The 19,015-nt window shown below is 42.6% G+C and overlaps 1 protein-coding gene and 1 long non-coding RNA gene across 5 annotated transcripts in view; both read right to left on the reverse strand.

The window, feature by feature from the left end:
- The window catches only part of LOC110130659 (schwannomin-interacting protein 1), an 846,110-nt gene that overhangs the window by 103,133 nt on the left and 723,962 nt on the right, over nucleotides 1-19,015 (reverse strand). The window lies entirely within an intron of this gene.
- LOC139034665 (uncharacterized) lies at nucleotides 918-5,369 on the reverse strand. The gene is made up of 2 exons (XR_011487158.1): nucleotides 5,306-5,369; nucleotides 918-3,656 (listed from the first exon to the last, which is right to left on the reverse strand). It is a non-coding gene; the product is annotated as an uncharacterized lncRNA (long non-coding RNA).

Consider the following 19,015-nt stretch of genomic DNA (forward strand, 5'->3'; position numbering starts at 1 on the left):
ATTAAAAGACGCCTGCTCCTTAGAAGAAAAGCTATGACAAGTCTAGACAGTGTATTAAAAAGCAGAGACATGACTTTGCCAACAAAGGTCCAGATAGTCAAAGCTATGGGTTTTCCAGTAGTCATGTATGGATGTGAGAGTTGGACTGAGCGCTGAAGAATTGATGCTTTCAAACTGTGGTGCTAGAGAAGACTCTTGAGAGTCCCTTGGACTGCAAGGAGATCCAACCAGTCAAACCTAAAGGAAACCAATCCTGAATATTCACTGGAAGGACTGATGCTAAAGCTGAAGCTCCAATACTTTGGCTACCTGATGCAAAGAGATGACTCATTGGAAAAGGCCCTCATGCTGGGAAAAATTGAAGGCAGGAGAAGGGAGATGGTTGGATGGCATCATTGACTCAACGTACATGAGTTTGAGCAAACTCTGGGAGATAGTGAAGGACAGGGAAACCGGTCCTGTGTGCTGTAGTACATGAGGTTGCAAAGAGTCAGATACGACTTAGCGACTGAACAACAACAATGCTTACTGATGAGATCAGTTGGCCAAGAACTTTGAAATCCATGTCCGTTGTACATAGTCTGTATCTATGTCAGGCAGCACAGGCTTTGAAATGGAAGTTGACCGTTTCAGATAGTCATTGCCGTTTTGGAGTTAGTGATTTGCTAATGATGTAATTCCTAGGTAGATTGTATTTGTGCTAAAGCAGTGTGAAAAGGAGCTACTAAAAAAATAAGATCATTGTCATCTTCGATTTTTTAAAAATACATAGGCTCCTAAAGATTTCTATCATTTATTCAGAGTAAAAGTGTGGGACCTACATTAGCACATCTGTTTCAAGATTCCTGTCCTAGTGCAAGTGCGCATAAGGTATTCTAGAACAAAAGGTGGATCACAGTCAATCTTTCTCTTTTCCATTCTTTCTGCGGCAGAAAGTCCCCCAATATCCGTTTTCTCTCTCTTCCTATTGACAACATAGGTCCCATTCCCCCATTCCTTCCCACAAGACCACATTTTCCATACTCCTTTACACCCAGGTGTGTGTGTTCACAACTGCGTGACTGCATTCTGGCTTAATGGGTCTAAGCAAAGATGTCATGTGTAACTCCTGCAAAGTGCCCTTAAAGGAGGGGAGATGTGCCCTTCTTCCTCCCCACCAGCCACACTATGACATGATAGCAGGTGTTTAAGCAGCCAGGCTGGACCACAAGGCAGAAAGTCATGTAGTGAGGAGGATGGAAGAGCAAAACAGAAAACGAACAGTCATCTTGAAACTGCCTCAGAGGCCTGACTTTCACACTTGTTTTTACATGCATGAGAAATAAAACACTATTTTATTTGAGGCCCCAGCATTGAGTCGTATTTTTTTTTATCACTCGTTAAAAAACCTAATCTGAATGGACACTTGTGTATATCGATTGTTTATGTTTCCTGCATGCATCTGTGATATCAGAATGGCACTGTGTCTAATGTGACACATCACTTACAAAGGGGATGTGGACTCATCAGTGATTTCCATCATACTCCCCAAATCCCACTCACATCCTACAGAATGAATTCTATCCACGGGATAACATCAGAAAGGTCATCTCTCAGACATGGAAAGAAATACAGATTTTTTTTTTTTTTTAAACCAAGAACAAAACCTTTTGTTTATTTTACAGAAAACCCTATCTATTCAAGATGACTGCTTTCTCCTACTTTGGTTGGCAATTTTACGAAATGAAGACTATTTTCTTAGCGACACAAATGCTCACTATCAGTTAAAAGTACAATACTTGTTACTTGCAAGCATCAACTAGAGACAATGTAGTGAGAGACAGTGTGCTTTAGACAGTGGTCAGGGGCCTTGACTTCAGATCTAGGAGCACTTTTAGGCTTTGCCACTTACTTGCAATGTGACCTTGGTAAGTAACACAACCCCTCACTAGCTCCAGTTTCCTTATCTGTAAAATGAAACCTCTTTCAGTATACTTGTAAAAAAACCCCACAAAATCAAATAAGCTAATATGGTCAATGCACCCAGCACATAAAGTGCTCTAATAACAAATGCTTCTTTTCCTTTGCTCTTTAGTTTTTTATTTGTTAAAAAAGAAAGCCTATGGAGTTTAGATGAGTAGAACTGTTATCTTAAGAAGTTCTAGTCTCTAAAACTTACTGGTTTTATAACTCTATTGGACTTGTGACTTAAGAGTCAGCTTCTTTAATGTCAATCAGGTTTATAACAAGTGTGATATCATTAATCATAACAATAACAATTGTTGGCATGTTGCATGATTATCAAGTGTGAGGCACTGCACTAAACCTTTTATTTTTATTATTTCAGTGAAACTTGTTTTTTCTTCCTCCTAGAGATGTTTTTAAGAATGTAAGTAAAAATAAGCATGTGATTATAAGGATACAGTGTATAAAAGAAATTTATAAAATTGTAAAGAACATACAAATACGGCAGTAGTACTGATCAAATCAATTACTTCTTTTAGAAGAAAATATCTTAATTTTAGAAAGAAAAATATTTCACTCATTAAAGGAGGTGCAAGACATTTGTTTCTTCATAAAACTTGTATTAAATTTAAAAAATAATCTAAAGCTACATAATGCCAGAATAGAGGCACCTATTTACCTAATTGGTTACAGAATATATTGATTTTCTTTCTTTTATACTTTAAGTAGTCTTTTGGTTCATTTGATTCAGGAAAAACTGACAATTCCTAGGAAAAAGGTATTATGTACTCATACGTAGTGTGTATTAATGTACATTTAATATGTCTGCATGTACTTTCTCTGTTTTATTTATAAATAAATGTTTGTGTTCCATAACGTGTTTGTAAATTGACTAGAATTTAGAAGTTTCTCCCTTTAGAGAAACATTTACAATATTGCAACAGACTGGCTAACATCCCCAACTGAAAATTCTTTCTTATACAAGAAAATCCTTGCATAAAAAATTTATTTTTGTATATAACTTTTGTATAAAAGCAAGAACATTTTGGCTAATTTGGGTTCACTCCTATTGGATATAATGGACTGTAGGATTCAGCGGGGAGTGAAACGGTAGAAAAGCAGATGCCAGAAGTGGAGGTTTTTGCGGGGCAGCCTTGAAAAAGATCAAAGGAGAATCCAGCCCACAGATAATTTTAAAGAATGGACACAGTTGCCAACATTTTAAAACTGGAATTTTCACATTAAAAAAAAAATCCCATGACTTGCATTTCTGCAGAGTCACACACAGCTGACCGCACACGGCACCGTCTGGGCCCCTTTAGATGAAGTCTACTCTCTGTACCTGTGGTGGGGCAGGGTGAGGAGGGGTACTCCCCTTAGTTACAGACTGGCCTGGCCTGTATTGAAGACGCATGAATCTTCACAAATGATTTAAGGTGTCTGAGTTTGCACACACACACACACACACACCTCTGCCCTGTGAAAACGGGAGACCGTGCACCTGTAGGTCATGGGCAGAGAGTAACGAAGGATGATCTGGCATGGTTCAGTTCCCCTTCTGTCACTGGGACCCTCTCGGCCCATCAGTCGTTGAAGACCACACGTGGAGAACCACTGCCCCACAGCCACAGGGCAGCAATTACCATGGCGGTCCGCATTCCTCAAACCCAACGGACTCATTGCAGAGTTCACCTTCCAGCACCAGACACCATCTGTGTAACAGAAAGCCAATAATGATATTCTGCCCCTCAAGGCGTCTGAGTCTGAGCCTGGCATTGAGTCGCTCTGAATTGGCCCCTTTTCCATATCTGTTAGTGGGGGAGGAGAAGCGCAAGAGGGGCTCCTAGAGGAGGTCAGAAAACTCTGGCTCTTGGGACGCGGGAGTGTCGGTCTCGTGATCAGAGATGTCCGTCAATCCCGTGCACTGGGAGGCTGGCCTGAGAAACACCCACTCAACTCTACTGACCTCTCCTTGTAAAAGCGAGATCGGCAAGGTGGGCATCGACTTGGTCATAAAACCAGAGAGTTATACACGCTTCTTTTATATTCACTTGTTATGTGCTGAATGTAGCTCCATGAGTGAGGACCTTTGCTCACTACAGGACCCTAGGCAGTTAGAATGGTGCAGTACATGGTACATAATAGATGCTCAATTAATGTGTATGGGCTAAGTGAATGAATGAAAGCACCACTTTATTCTCTCTAGAAGCCTCCTCTTTCCCAGACCATGCCTCCATTGTCTCTCACCTGGAAGACCTCAGCTGCCTTTCAACTGAATTGGACCCCAGACCTCAGCATAGCTCCCCATCAGATCCAATCTCCACTTTGAGTTATCTTTCTAGAATCCAATCTCTGATATCTCTTCACTTAAAATCCTGCTACAGGGCTTCCCTGGTGGCTCAGTGATAAAGAATCTGCTTGCCAATTTGGGAGACATGGGTTCGATTCCTGATCCAGGAAGATCCCGCGTGCTATAGAGAAACAGGCCCTCGTGCCACAACTACTGAGCCTGTGCCCTAGATCCAGAGAGCTGCAACAACTGAGCCCACGGACCACAACTACTGAAGCCCGCATGCCTTAGAGCCCACGCTCTGCAACAAGAGAAGCCACTGCAATGAAAGGCCCGCACTGCACAATTTGAGTGCAGCCCCCGCTCACTGCAACTAGAGAGAAGCCCATGCAGCAACGAAGACCCAGTACAGCCAAAAATAAAACAAATAAATAAAACTATAAAAAGAAAAAAATCCTACAATATGGTTTTCATTATTCTTAGGACAAAGTCCAAGTATTTAAATGAGGCCCCCAGCCATCCTTCCCGCCCTGGCCAGCCTTAGTGAGTTCCTCTGCGCGCCCAGAGCCCTCTCGCACACCCCTCCTTCCCATCTCCACCAGGGTGGGTGCACACTCCCATCTCATCCATCGGCTCTCAGCATCTGTCTTCCACACGTTCTCACCACCACCCTTCACTGTCTCACTGTGCCCTCTGTCGGATGGGCTGTCTGCAGGCCACACCATCAGGCTGTCTGGTGACCCCGGTCACCCGCATCCCTGGTATCTGGCTCACAGAAGGCCTGGCACGAAACAGGCAGTGAGGAGACTTTCACTGGATAAATACATTCTATTTTGCGCTGGGTTCGGTGCCACGCTCTTGGTAATCCTCCACTTCTCATGGACGAGAAAGCTGAGGCTACAGAGGCTAAGTCACGGCCCTGGTCCAAGCGCAAGTCCGTGGACCTGAGCCTACACCCTTTGCACTGCGCCACGTGGGGGAAACCGGTGCCTCCTCTTCCAGGTTAGCCACCCCGGCAGCTCACTTGTGCCTCATCTCTCCCCACAGCACTCACAAGAACGTTAACCTTACCTCAGCAAGAAAGAATGCCACCAGCAGCAGACGGAATGTTCGCTGTTTCTCAGGAGTGTTGCTTTGAACACCAGAGCAAGGAATGTAGGTCAAATGATTGCCCCGCCCAGCATCTGCCTCTATTACCCAACTTTTCTCATCCCGCGTGTGATGCCACAAGTGGCAGATAGCTACATGGAAAATTCTAGAAGCTTTGCAACTCTCATGAAAACAAAAATCCATGAAATCAAGGGAGGGATTTTTAAATCACTTTCTGTTTCATCTTATGATTATTCTAATGCAAAAGTTCAGATTTATTCATTTGTTAAGAGCCAAACAGGTATACAAAAATCACAGCAGACCCCTAAAAACATAAGTCCTGTTTAGCTATTATGAAAATAAAGTAAATATGATGATAAAGAAAAATATATAACAATAATTATGGGCCAGGTATACACATCACAAGTTAATCCTTTAACAGCCCTGAAGTTATACACCATCAATGTCTGCATCTGTAAAATATCTGCATCTGCAAAATCTGAAAAGCACAGGGAGGTTAAGTAATTTGTTCAAGGTCACACAGCTAGACGGGACAGAAAGGAATAGATCTAGCCCAGCTGCCTCCAAAACCTGTTCTATGCAAAAGCAACTTTCTAGTTTGTGTAAACACTAATATAAATTACAGTCTCTAATACCTAGTTTTATATTTTTAAGAAAAATGTAGTACAGAATTAGTCTAACAACATTCCAATACTAATCGTATCTTACAAATGTGTTGTCTGCAATAAGAAACTTCATAAAGTTGATGCCATGTTTAATTTCCTTTAAGGGAAGGAAGAGAAAATCCTTTGGAGGAAAAATTTCAAAGAAAGTCTTAAGAAATAAGTGGTTGTAGGAGTTTCACATTCTAACCTAAGAGAAATGTAAAGACATCTAGTAAAATCAAGTTTTACAATGACTTTGGTTAGTGTTACCAGTGGGGCAAAATAAATATCCAGGGTCAAATGCATGTGATGACCTTACTACCTTATCAATTCTATGTTGCAGACATGGGAGCAACCATTCCCTCCCATCAATTTAGAGGAATTAAAATAATAGATCTTCAAATCAGTAATTTTGAAGAGCATGGTGTTGAACTAGCAGCTGTGGATCTCCTGAGCAGCAGAAATCCAAATACCAAACAAAAGAGAAGACAGTTAGTCATGGAAAAATGGGTAATTCAGTCGCTGATCATGTAAGTCCTTGTTCTAACTGAATGACATCATCTGAAAGCAGAACACAGTGATGCTTGTCCAGAAAGTTCCAGTCATTTCCCTCCCTGACATTCAGAGTGCCTGGTTTGGGTTTTTAATCCCCCTTTCATGATTTCATGGCCTTGGTATGCTCAGAGAAATTATTACGTTGCTTTTCCATGGTTAATGTAAGACTTCTTTGTCACCAAGGTATGCTCTAGATCAGCACTTTGCTTTAGTACAATGACTGTCAACTCTCTGCACGGCAACTTCTATTTCAAAACGGCAAACCTCCTTTACTACGGTTACCATTACTTACAAGTGTCAGGCAGAGGGAGGGTTGTAGTGAAACAAATGCTGTTCCCCTGTTCCCTCCAGGTGCTGTCACCCAGCCATGCTCTGTTTCCCTCTCTGCTTTCCTCTGGGGGATCCAGGGAGGATGCCGGCATGACACTCAGCCCTGGCAGGTCTCCTCTGCAAGTAGTGCTTTAGAGACTCAGCGGGTTCCAATCAACCACTTCATGTCAACCAACAACCCATTGCCTCTATACACAGCCCATCTCTCACTACATTCTAACGATTCTCCATGCTTTGCATCACTTCTGTTTCTGCCCTTCTCTCTTCTGCTACCACCTTCTGTCTTAGTTCAGGAGTGTTTTCCCTCAGGACACTTATCCCCCTGCAAGAATCACTCCCACCACACCAGATGCCACCCCCCAGCACACCCCTCACCTTCCTCTTCCACAGTGTTCAGTGATCTTGCCGAAAATCCAAATCTGACCTGCAGTGGCTCTGCCTCAGTCCAAACACCTCAGAGAGCACAGAAGACCCTCTGTGACTTCTCTTTCCCCTACAGCCTTGTCTGTGGTTCACCAAACCTTAGTCTTCTTGGATACATAGGGTTTGCTTCATTTAAAATGCAGATGGCCAGGCTCCAACCTCAGAAATTTTGATTCATGACACATGCGAGAGGCCCAGATTCTGCATATCCGGTGCTTCTAGTATACATCTGATGCAGCACAACCCCGGTAAACACTGTTCCTCAGCCTCCCTCTTGCTTCCTTCCAGATATCCTACTCCACGGCCAAATGCTCCCCAATGCAGCCTCTCTTTTATGTGTTCATAATTTCCCATGTGCCACTTCCTCCACCTGAAATGCCTTCTCCTGCATCCTCCTGGCCAATTCGGGAGGATTCATTACTCTTCTAGACGCAATTAAAGATTCTTTTCCTCTAACCTACTCAGATGAAGTACTCCTTCCTTCCTTCCTTTGGGCCACCACTGTGCCTAGTTCATCACGCTGACTACCCTCCACTGAGATGGTATGCATGTGAGACATCTCTACATGAAAATCAAAGATACAGTTTCCAATCCCAGCTCTGCCCCTTCACTAGCTGCCAGTCCATTTGGGTCGTTGTGGCTCATATGGTAAGGAATCTGCCTGTAATGTGGTAGATCCGGGTTTCATCCCTGGGTTGGGATGATCCCCTGGAGAGGGGATTGGCTACCCACTCCAGTATTCTTGCCTAGAGAACTCCATGGACAGAGGAGCCTGGTGGGCTACAATCCATGGGGTCACCAAGAGTCGGACATGACAGAGAACAACTAACATACACGCATACCATAGAATGGCTGATAAACAACAGTCACTTATTTCTCTTAATTCTGGAGGCTGAGAAATCCAAGATCAGGCACCAGAAGATTTGGGTACTTTGTTTTTTAATTTTTTTTTAAAGAAATTAGGCCACACCCAGTGGTATGTGGGACCTTAGTTCCCAGACCAGTGATCAAATCCATGCCCCCTAACCACTGGGATGCTATGGAAGTCCAAGATTTGGTTCTTTGAAGGTCCCTCTTCAAAGAAGAGTGTGTGTGCACGTGCTAAATTCATTCAGTCATGCTTGACTCTTTGCGACCCTACAGACTGTAGCCCTCTATGCTCCTCTTTCCCTGGGATTCTCCAGGCAAGAATACTGGAGTGGGTTGCCATGCCCTCCTCCAGGGGATCTTCCCAACCCAGGGATCGAACCCAGGTCTCCTGCAGCTCCTGCACTGCAGGCAGATTCCTTACTGCTGAGCCTTCAAAGAAGAGAGTTTTTCCTATATACTCCTATGGCAGAGAAAGGAGCTCTGGTCTCTATTACTCTTCTTAGAAGGGCACTAATTCCATCACTTCATCCTTAGGGGCTTTTCATCCGTAGTCTAAACTTAATTAGCTCCCTAAAGCCCCACTTCCTAATATCATAACATCTGGAGTTAGGACTTGAACATATGAATTTTGAGGAGACACAAATATTCAGGCCATAACAGCAGCTGTGATATCTTGGAGGAGTTACTTAGTATCTCTAAATTTCATCTGTAAATAGAGCCAAGAACAGTACCTACCTCACTCAGCTGTTGGTAACTATCCTAGTAAGTCATCATTAGGGAGGAAACTGAGGCAAAGAGATTAAGTAAATTTCCAAAGAGCTCATAGCTATTTAAGTAGAGGAGCTGGGATTAGCCTCCAGGCAGTCTGGCTTGTGCCCACATTCTTAGCCAACTGGAGACCTGTCTTCCCTACAAGGAAATGAGCCGGCTAAGGGAGGAACAGAGGTTTGTTGTGCTGCCAAATGTCCAAGTTTGGTTCTGTCTTACTCAGAGGTCAGAGTCTTCAGCAGACTGTTTGGCATTAGACCTGGGGTGGAGCTGGTAGGATGAGCTAATGCACTAACTGGCTGTGTCCACACCTCAGCTCTACTGAACTGTTTGCGAATCCTTTACTCAGCTGCCACACTCTCCAGGTCTTCCCATTCTGCTTCACTTCTGTAAGACCAAACTCAACACCACTTCTGCATTCAGATGGGAGAACCTTCCCCAGAATCATCAAGTTGGAATCTCTGTTGATGGGTCCCAGGCACTGGTATTTTTCAGGAGCACCACCCACCTTCTGCCCATTATCCCAATAGGCAGCTAGAATTGAAAACCGACTTCCAGGAGCTTCCCCTTCCCTTGGGCAGCTTCTGGCATCTCAGGATCATGTTTTTGTTGAGACCTACCATTCTATTAGGATCCTATTTATTGGCCTCACATAGGAGTTCTTCATCATTTTTATGTCAAGAGGACCACTTTGACAGTTGGGTGAAGCCCGTGGAACCCCGCCTCAGGCCAATGTTTTTCACATGCATGTAGTAAAAACATATGATTACAAGGTAATCAACTATATTAAAATACAACACATTGACCACTAGCGGTGAATTCTTTGACCTTGACTTAAAGGTCAGGAGTGTTGTTTCCTTGTGTCTAAGGACCAAGTACACATGCGGGGTTCAATAAATGCTTGTTGGAGAAATGAATTCAAGTATAAGTTGAGGATCACTGTTTTAGTAGCAGAAAAGTACCCTACCTGAAGGACAACGTACCATTTAAGAGCTGATGAAATTCAAATGTTAAGCAATTTATTTCTGAAACAAATACCTAATGCATCTGAAAAATTTAAAAATTGGTAGTCTTCAAAAAAAAAAAAATCAATAAAATAAAAAGTTTGAAGATGGTATCATCACCTCTAGCCTTTGCAAAATGTTTTTATCTATTTATTTATTTCTTGCCTATCAAAACTGTAGAGAAGGAAACTGTGGCTAACTCTGGGGTTTCTGTACTCAAATAGGAATAGTGGGAGGATCCGAATTTTTTTTCTTGCTGTGGTAGGCAGAATAATGGTGTCTCCCAAACATGTCCATGTCCTAATATAAATTTCCTTACATGCCAAAGAGATTTTATAGATGTGATTAAGATACTGGGATGGTGAGATTACCCTGGATTATCCAGATGGTCCCAATGTATTGATAATTACAAGATCCGCATAAGAGAGAGGCAGGTAGAGTGGGAGAGTAAGATGTAAAGACAGAAGAAACGGTAGGAGTGATGTGGGACCATGACCCAAGGAGGGCAGGCAGCCTCTAGAAGCTAGAAAAGGCAAGGAAACACATTCTCCTTCAGCCTCCAGAAGAATTAACCTTGCCAACACATTGATTTTAGCCCTGTAAGGCCATTTCAGACTTCTGGTTTCCAGAACCAGAATATAGCAAAGATGTGATGTTTTAAGCCACCAAGTTTTTGGTGATTTATTATAGCAGCAGTAAGAAACGAATGCATCTGCCATGTGTAACAAGTAATGAAATGGCCAATAAATACAACATAAGAGAAAGAACCAAGCATACAGCTTGGCTCGATCCTTTGTGCCCAGGTCAATGCTGGTGGCTTAACAGAACCTTCCTAGATAGACAGATAAATAGACCACACAGACAGACACAACACACAAGCTAATGCTAGAGTCCCAACTGAATCAGAATCTTAGGGTGGGATGGGAGATGACTTCGGTTTGAATTTATTGAAGGCTCTCAAGGGATTATGATACTCAGGGAGAGCTAAGAATTTTGCCCCATACCAACAAAAGTAGGGTAGGATATAGTTTGTACACAGCCTTTTTCAAATAAAATAAATATATACTATATGCTATTTATAAACATTCTCATTAATTCTTATAACCATAGTGAATCAAGAAGATGGCAAATATAAAATGAAAACAAGCAGAGAGAATAAAATAGTCAGCCTACAGTTATGGGCAAATCTCTGACATAGTTAAAAATAGAGCTCAAGTTCCTTCTAAACTGTCAATTCAGTGCTTAAGTCACTGGAATAGAATACATCTCCCTATTCAAGTCCACATCAAATCTCCATTCTGATGAACAAACTCTCAACCATTAAGTGAGTATGAAAACCAAAGACCTAAAAACTGATGAAAGTATGTGAGTTATTTCTTTTTAATTCTTTTATTAAATCCTTATAAACAATAAGCCAGCCACTCAAATCCTTTCTGGAAGTAGGAAACGGAGTTAAACAAATCCTAAACAAACTAGTAAGTCTATAGATTTAAAAAATATAAAAGAAAAATCTTCTAGACAACAACAACTAATATGCTGATTGTGCCAATGAAATACAAATAACTAAGTAATGAATACTCTGCTATTGGATTTAATAATGTATAAAAAGCCTACCAAAACTATGAATTATTACCAACAATAGTCATAACAGTAAAAACATGTTATCATTTATAGAACACTTACTATGTCCTAGACACAATGTCAAATGCTTTGCCACATGTAATTCTTCAACAACCCTGTGACATTAGTATTTATCCTCCTATCATAGATGAAGCAACTGAGCTTATCAGGGTAAGAAACAGGTGGTTGAGCTGGAACTCAAAGCCAAGCCTGTCCTAAGCCCAAAGCTCTTCTCACTGCCCACCTCCTCTGCCTCCTTGCCTTCAGGATACAGCCTGGCATTGGACAAGCCCTGCTAAAGGGTCGTTCAGCTGAGCTGAACCCAACACAAGGACGGCATTATCACTGCCAACTCCATCATCTCTGAAATGAACAAACAAAGGAATTGTAGCAAAAAGTGATGCCCATGGAAATCTAATCTTTAGGAGAAAAATGATTCATTTTCTAGACACAAGATAGACACACACACAAGAATGGTTCTTGTGAGAACATACTTTTATAGCCAAATGAGAACAAGACTTAAAATCTCAAAAGTGAAATGATAACATACACAGTCATTCTAGTCTCCAGGAAACTTAAACAATAAAAATAAATTGAGATTGAGGCTCCTCTGGTGGTCCAGTGGTTAAGACACTGTGCTCCCACTGCAGGGGCAGCAGTTTGATGCCTGGTTGGGGAACTAAGATCCTACACGCCGCCTGCTGCGGCCAATATATAAATAAAGAAATAAATAGAGATTTTTTTCTTTCCCTTATTAGTATAAAAGTGTTCCCTAATAATGACTAGGGAAGCATCAGTAAGATCAGCTAAACGGATCGATAGATTTCCTCCCTTGTTCTTGGAGATCCCTCTAGCACTAACATTACTCTCACTTGAGATATTGTTTTTACATAAAAATAAATGAATAAAACAAAGGGTAAAGACCAACACAGCAAGGAAAGAAAACAAAGCCACGGAAGATCTCTGCTCTATGAGACTGAGACTCCGCAAACCACATCTCATGATCCTCCGCCACTTGTCTTCTCGCGAGATCCTGTCCACGGGAAGCCCCAGTGGGAGGCTGGCCAATGGGAGGCGAGAGGAATGTGCTCGGTGAGGTCAGCTCCGCCAGTGGGTACGGAGCGCCACCGCTGGTGTGGTCTCCTGTGATCTGACTGTGGCTGCTGGCTTCCCAGCCCCAGGATGCTCCCCAAGGTATGCCATGTCCTCCAGGGGCTGTGCCTTAACCACGCGAGGCACCTCCCAGGAAGACTCTGGGAACACCATCTGTGACAGTTTGCGGTGTCCCTTCTGGGCGAGGCGGCTGCTGCTTGCAGTTAACGCGTCTCTGGGTTACCTCGATCTGCACCTTTTGCTCTGTCAGCCTCCCTTCGCTTGTGTAACCAGTTTCCTGTATTAAGTCAGTTCTTTGAAATTCCTAAATTGCCTTCTGTTTAGTAACTGGACCCTAGACTGGTGGGATTTCCAGGTGGCACTAGTGGTAAAGAACCTGCCTGCTAATGCAGGAGACTTAAGAGACTGGGGTTTGGTCCCTGGGTTGGAAAGATCCCCCGGAGGAGGACACGGCAACCCGCTCCAATATTCATGCCTGGAGAATCCCATGGACAGAGGAGCCTGGCAGGCTCTGGTCCAAAGCGTCGCAGAGTCGGACACGACTGAAGCGACTTAGCATGCACACAGGCACCCTGAATCGTAGAACAAAGAGACAGGAAGCCTGAGAAGGCGCTTGCCTTTGCCATGTCGCTGAGATTCGCGTGGATACACTTCTTATCTGCACTGAGATCTGGGGACAATAACCCAGGGCAGCTCCCACCACCTACCCTCACATCCGAAGGCTCTTTATTCAGAAAGACTGGCTAGGTGAGTGGGGTGATGGCAGTTTAGCCCACAGATTTCAAAGAACCAGCTTTAAGGGTCTGTCTTCCCACAAAAGACCAAACTTTTCATACTGAGGAAGGCAAATGCAGAACTCTTAAAAAAAAAAAAAAGAACACTGCAACAAATAATATAAACATAACGTTTTTGCAACACAATTTAGTTCAAAGGTCTGTATTAACCAAAGAATCCCATTCTTAACTATTAATAAAAATCTAAATATAGCACAATGCAGGCAGAAAGCCAAAACTCAGGGGAAAGTGGCTTCTAAATGGACATGGAAGATTCTGAAAATACGAAATGTATATCTGTTTTTTTTTTCAAACTCAAATCCCTATAATGTACAAAGAAAGGTGGAAATAGCCTTTGAAGGGGAGATTGTAAATTCACTCAGAGTACAATCATGTAAGGCTACCCAACATATAAAGGACACACACGAACCAATTCTAATGCTGCCCAGTCTTCTCTTTCATAAAAACGGTATGTGTTATAGCTAATGAAAAGTTACTATAAAAAGTAAATTTTTAATGATTTACTACAAGTATTTCCAATCTCTGTGAATTTTGAGCCCCACTGCTGAGTAGAGTTTGCAGAGAGAAGCATTCTTTCAGACCAGTGCAAACAAGCTATCCACTTAGGGCATCCATTCCTTAAACAATAGCCCTGTCTTAATCCTTGTACAAGGTCCAGGGAGGGAAGGCCTTGGCCACAGGAGCCTGAGAACATGACCGACCTTGTGGTGAGGAGACTGTAGCAGTCAGTCATTCCTATTCTCTGGCTCTGATTCTCCAGCTCCCTCTGATCGTTGCTCATTGTTCCAAGAAGTGGCCCTATGGGAGACCACCCCTCCCAAACTGATAGAATTATTCTAACCACTATGGTACTTAATATACATCCTTGCACTGATGTTTTGCACAGCAGCTTTGTAATCTGGGTTCATTTGGGTCCATCCCTGAGAAATAAAAACCTTTCTCATGATCACAAAGTCAGTCTCTGAGCCGTGAGGCAAAGGGGCAGCCCCTGGATTACACGAAGCAGTTCGTTCTCAAAGTGTGGTCCCTGCATCAGCAGCACCGGCATCACCTGGGACTTGTTAAAACTGCAAATTCTTGGTCCCCATCCCAGACCTCCTATATCAAGGGAACAGGAGCCAGCACTCTGCTTTAACAAGCACTCCAGGGATTCTGATGGCTGCTTAAGTCTGAGAGCCATTAAATTGAAATAACATAGTCACTTGGGGGTGGTGGGAAGGGGACTGGATGGTTAATTTTATGTGTCAACTTGGCTAGGCCATGGTGCCCAATTGTTTGGTCAAATGCCAGTCTAGATGTTGCTGTGAAGGTTTTTTTGTTTTTTTTTAGATGTGATTAAGATTTAACTTCATGGGCTTTGTGTAAAGCAGATTACCCTCCACAATGTGGGGCAGACTCATCTAATCAGCTGAAGGCCTTAAGAGAAAAAATTCTGGGGTCCCCTGACAAGGAAGGAACTCTGTCTCCAGACTGCCTTTGGACTCAAAGTTCAAACATCAACTCCTGGTGGCCTGTCCTGTAGATTTCAGACTTGGCAGTCTGGACAAAAGTTATTTCCTTAAATCTCTAGATAGAGAGATAGCTAGCTAGACTGAAAGACAGGCAGGCAAAAACAAACATATCCTATTGGTTTTGTTTCTCTGGAGAACCCTTACTAATACAGGGTGGTTCATAGGCTTAATGTATGTGTGTGTCTACATAAGAACTTGGAGAAGGAAATGACAACCCACTCCAGTATTCTTGCCTGGGAAATCCCATGGACAGAGGAGTTTGGCAGGCTACAGTCCATGGGGTCGCAAAGAGTCAGACATGACTAAGCACTACCTAAGGACTAGGATTCTACCTGTTTCTTCTAGTTCTGTATGCTCAGTGCCCAGCCTATAGTAGGCTCTTTCTATGTACATATACAATATATATACATATTTTAAATATGTATTTATTTTTGGCTATATTGGGATTGCTCAGCAGTGTTTGGGCTTAGTCTCCCCACGGCATGTGACAGATCTTCGCTCCCCAATCAGGGATCAAACCCGAGTCCCCTGCATTGGAAGGCAGATTCTTAAGCACTGGACTGCTGGGGATGTCCCTATTTCTATATTTTTGATAAATGTATGAGCTGCGTTAAGCTCACTGGGAAAGGGAAGTGGATAATTTGGCTCTGAGAGGGGGCTCTTAGCAAACAGTCAACACTGTTGGAGGACACCGCAATAAACCTCTCCTCAGGAATCTTCTAGAGTATACAGATGAACCAACAGGAAGTCACATCAAGGAATTGTGTTTAGTGTTTCTGAGTTTAATTTCTTACAAGGGAAAGCATGCTCAGCACTCAGCAGGCCGTTCTTAAGATTCTGTTCTATCCACAGGAGCCACTGGTTTAAGTGCTCCGAGCAGGGTGACTGCATCTTGTCATTTCTGCCAGGCCTTGTATCTCAGTAGATTCTTATCAGTACACTGCTTTTCTGGAAAGAGTAAAATTGAAAACTTCACCTCAAATATTGTCTGTTTTAGCGTCTCTGTCCCAATACATCAATCTGGAAAGTCTTTTTTAAAAAGTGTACTTTCCTAGAACTCTGGGACAAGGATGTTTCCCCTCCACCTCCGTCTTAGCCACTCAGCGGGCCAGCTAATGAAGAATGAAGGCAGGGCTTGGTCTCCTGGCGAAGCGGACTATTCTGAGCAGGGGTCAAGCCACCTTCATTAAACTATTTTTTTTAACTGAATAACTTTTATTAAAAATTATAATATGTGCCTAAAAAATTTATGTAAGTCAGACAGAAAGTAGATGAAGTTAAGGTATTCACAGACCTTTCTTTCTCTGGAGAAAGAGCAAAGATGTTGATTAATTTCAGATTTTGAAAAGTATACCATTTTGAAATCTCAGGGATGGTGATCCTATCTGCCACATGAAATCGGAAAAAGTAAACATTCCTTGGCTAACCTTCTCCATCCCACCTACTGAAGCCCAAGTCAAGTGTCATGGAAACCACGCCAGGGGTTCCATGCTGGCTGACCAGCTGAGACTGGGCTGAGGAGGTCTGGTCCCAGTGCAGTAGGGAGACAGGAGGACTCTGGGCTAACAGCTGCCTCTTCAACACAGTCGTCAGTCCTTGGTTGAATCTCTGAAAGCCCAGGTAAGCCACAAAGGTATTTTTTGGGAGGAGAAAACACTAAGAATTAGTCTATTGGATTTGCTCTCCACTCACCTTAAAAACAGAGAATTTGAGGAAAGGGATTCATCATTTCAGTATGAGTCCATTCAGCCCAGGAGACTCTCTGCCAGGGACAGACTCTGGGGCAGGGTCCTCCACAGGCTGACGGTCACTCAGATCTCGGCGTCTGAATATACAGCCCTGAGCCAAGTGTGTGTGAGCGTGTGGGGGATGAACAAGGACTGGAAAATCAGAGGAAGGGGCCTCAGCAACTTCCAGGGTTTGAAAGACAACCCAAACCCAAAGAAACCAAACAGGCTGGAGGTTAGGCAAAAGCTCATAGTCTACCTTCAGCCTGGATGGGAGCCATTTTGAAACAAATTCCAGGTATTTGCTGCATCATTTAAACGTCTTAGAATAAAAATAATTAGATTGTGTGTGTGTGTGTGTGTGTGTGTGTGTGTTAGTCGATCAGTTGTATCTGACTCTTTGCAACCCCACGGTCTGTAGTCCACCAAGCTCCTCTGTCCATGGAATTCTCCAGGCAAGAATACTGGAGTGGGCTGCCATTTCCTTCTCCAGGGGATCTTCCTGACCCAGGAATTGAACCTGGGTCTCTTGCACTGCAGGTAGATTCTTTACCTGAACCTTATGAACAGAAAAAAATGAAAACTATTTTCTTCTAGAAACCAAGCAAAACATCTCATTTCCCTTCCCCTCCCCCCACAGAAGGACAGAAACAGCTAATTGTGTGTTTTCAATGGTCAGACTGTTTAAAATAACAATAAAAAATACACACACAAGAAAGCTATAGACAATGTACTGAAATTTCCTAATCAAGTGAGTATCACAGAAATAAATCTGATGATTTCAACCAATCTGTTTCATAGAAACCAAGTAATCACTGTCTGTGAAAGAATAAGCCGTTCCAGTGCCAGGCATCTCTTTTGTTTCTGCAAGAAGCAGTGTTCAGTGGATACCCTGGATGTTTTGTTAAAACTTCTGACTAACATCCTCTTTATTATTCAGATTGATTAGGAAAATATATTTTTCTTTTGACAGAGTCGGGTTGCTTTTTAAGGAATTACTTATTTCAAATTATATCCTTCTATTGAGCACTGGAATTTGACACCTCATGCATAACACACTGCTGGCCGCTCCCCACCTCCCACCAGGAAACCATGGCCCTGTGGGGATGACTCTGTATTTACATTCAGCCTCGCACATCAGCATTTACCAGTGTGGGGCCGAGGGATGTCAGCTCCTGGCTCCTAGTCAATATTTAATCACTGTGCAGTTATGGAGGTAGAAGGAAACATTCCATCTCCCAATAACATGCCTTTAATATGAAAAAAGCTCTCATTACATTTATGGATGCATGGTTACACTTTTCAGAAAAGCTATCAAATTGAGAAGTTGCACAACTGCTCTGATATGGCATTTTAAGTGTATTGCCTTTGGTGGGTGGATAGATAACCTGAATAATACAGAATTGTGATTTTTTTAAAGTAATATGGACCTTTGAGTTCTCCCTAAAACTTTTTTCTTTTTTAATGGGTGTGTTTGGGGGAAAAAAAAACAAAAAACATGCAAACCTTGTCTCATTCATTACCTCTAGCTCTAGTTCAATCTCTAGGTTATAAAGCAAAGGAGGTATACTAAGGAGAAAATTCAGATTGGTTTTGTGATTTTTACTTAGTATTAAAGCATTTGCAGTTTTTAAAAAGTCTTTATTGAGTTTGTTACAATATTGCTTCTGTTTTATGTTTTGGGGGTTTTGGCCGAGAGGCACATGGGGTCTTAGCCCTCTAACCAGGGATCTGAACCTGTACCCCTGCATTGGAAGGCAGAGTCTTACCCACTGGACCATGAGGGAAGTCCTTGAGGTTTTGCTTTTGATGGAGATGTATAAACAATTTTCTCTGTCCCAGCACAATGTTATGAAGCCATTTATTTTTCCATCAGTTTTTAGGATAACCAAAAGAACAGAAACCATTGGTAAAAGGAATACAGTGATGGAGCCAATGGGAGGGACCCATGTTACAAGAAATGCTTTGGCTGTAACCTGACAAAAACATCTCCTGTTTCTTGCGTAGCAAATGGGCCTGAGCTGGAGACGTTTTTACCATTTAAATGAGATCTGCAGTGTTCCATAGGGAAGGTTCATGCATTACTTACAGTCTCAAGATGAAAGGAAAGTGGCAATGAAGGTGAATGCTGGAAAGTGAATCACGGTAATAAGTATTTAAAATACCTTAGCTCAAAGGAACACAGTTCTTCTTTTTCACTCCTTCCACTAACCAAGGACCAGATGAACAGGTGTCGACTTGTTCAACTTGATGATATGTGGCAGGAAACATTTTCACTTCAAAGTTGCAAACCCTATTTGACTTTCAACAGC

The sequence above is a fragment of the Odocoileus virginianus genome, chromosome 4 (assembly GCF_023699985.2).
Source record: "Odocoileus virginianus isolate 20LAN1187 ecotype Illinois chromosome 4, Ovbor_1.2, whole genome shotgun sequence".
NCBI lineage: Eukaryota > Metazoa > Chordata > Mammalia > Artiodactyla > Cervidae > Odocoileus > Odocoileus virginianus.